The sequence below is a fragment of the Rhamphochromis sp. 'chilingali' genome (genome assembly GCF_963969265.1).
Source record: "Rhamphochromis sp. 'chilingali' genome assembly, chromosome: 3".
Lineage (NCBI taxonomy): Eukaryota > Metazoa > Chordata > Actinopteri > Cichliformes > Cichlidae > Rhamphochromis > Rhamphochromis sp. 'chilingali'.
In genome coordinates this window covers 27,172,133-27,174,183 of record NC_137931.1, presented here as the reverse complement: position 1 = coordinate 27,174,183, position 2,051 = coordinate 27,172,133, and positions in this window count along the sequence as shown.

Here is a 2,051-nt window from a genome sequence, read left to right as displayed (position 1 = left end):
CAAATTATGGACAAACGTGGTTTAGTTTGTAAAAGTTTCTATGACTCGAGTTCACACAGATGTGATTATCCTCTTATTCAGCAAAACATCCTCTGTTGAAATAGTCTGACTCCACTTGAGAACAGTAAATGTATCACTTTCTGTTGTAACCCACAACCTGAACGGTGATGAAAGACTCATGTTTCACTGTTTTACTAAAGTAAAACGTCCAGTTGGTTGGATTGTAAAGATTGTAAAGAGTAGGGATGGGTATCGTTTAGGTTTTATCCGATACCGGTGCCAAACCGGTACTTTTGAAACGGTGCCGGTGCTTAAACGGTGCTCAAACCGGTGCTTAAAGAATGGAGAACACAAAATTGGTCCAAAAACCTCACATGTTCAGCTGTTTTTTCTAAAAAGATAACAATGTTAGCCTTTTCTGCAGCTATGGGGCATATATGGTATCACTCTTGGCTGGAAGCCGTGCTTAAACAATGGAAAAAACACAAACTTTATCCAAAAACCTCTCATGTTTAGCTGTTTTCCACTTTTTCTTTGGTCATTTTAGCCTTTTTGACCAGGGTGAAGGGAGTATCTGCCATCAAACAAGAAGACAGCCGCATGTAACTATGATGATGTTGCTAGTTCACCTTACATGCATTAATGTAATAACGTGGTTAGCGTACGCAACGTAAATTACACACGAACAACATTAAGCTACTCACGCAGAGAAGAACGGCTGCTGCTGCCATCATCATCCTCATCATTTCTGCTACACTGGCAGGGCTAGGGGCCAGGACTCTCCTCTTCGGGTTTTTGGTGGATGTTGCAAACTCCGGGTCCGATAACAGGCACCACACCCGCAGTAGATGTGCACGGTGTGAGGTCTCGCAGCACGCTATCAAATACGGCGCATTTTTCGGCTTTTAAAAAAAACGCTATTCGTCGCCAGGTGTTTCATCGGATTTGAGGTGTTACCTCCTTTGACAGTATCACAGTATCAGCTTAAAGCACTTGTTGCAGGCTGCTGAGTTTGCATCTTTTGCTGTGAAGTACAGCCAGACTTTTGACCGCTTCGCCATGAGCATTTTTTATCTGTAGCTCTGCTCTAAAAGAACGTACGTACCTGGACCCGCCTACTATCCTCGGAAACGTAAAATGATTGGCTAGAATCTAAAGTGTATCACAGCTCAGGAAAAAAAGCACCGAAATGTGCGGTGCTTTTCAGTCTGGTTACTACCGTTTATGTCAGAACCGGTGCCATGATACCGGTACCCATCCCTAGTAAAGAGTCAACTGGATCCGCTCACGTTGACCTGTGAGCACGGGCAGTTGCCCGGGGTGGCATCGTGGTGGGGGGTGGCATTAAAGGCATCGGCAAAAAAATTGCTTTCTATCGCCCATTTGCTGGGAGTAAGGGCGCCCTCCGTCTGCAAGGTGCGCCTGCTGCTTGCAGCACAGGGAGGAGAGGGCGGGGCGGCGGGGGATTCTCTGGCTGGCTGGAGCAGCATCTAATAACCAACTCGCAAAATAAAACAAAATAAAAACAAAACAACAAACATGAAAACACCAGACATTATGATACAGACTTATAATTTGCACCGATGTTTTTTCAAAATTCTATACTAGAAAAGTGAGCGCGAGAGCCCTCGGTGCGCCGCTTGCTGCTGAAGTCAAAGTAAACTTTATTGTCATCTCCGCTATATAAGTACAGTATATAGAGAGACGAGACGACGAGGCTCCAGTTACAGCAGTGTAAGTAAACAAACAATAAATATAAGAAGAGTAAGAAAATAAATATACATTTTAGGAACAGGGGTAAAGGGATCAATAACAATTTAAAATTTATAATTTACAGTTTGATGATTTAAAGTCTCACACACAACCTGTCGAAAGGGGAGGGGCGACTGCTTCCAAATAGAGCACATTTCATTCATAATGTTGTAAATCCAAGCCCATTGTATTCATGATTTTAATCCCGGGTTGTGCGAAATCCCAGAAATACACCTTAGACAAAGTGAATATGTGAACTAAGGTGTAGGTCTATTAGGTTATGTTGTGGCGATCCTCGA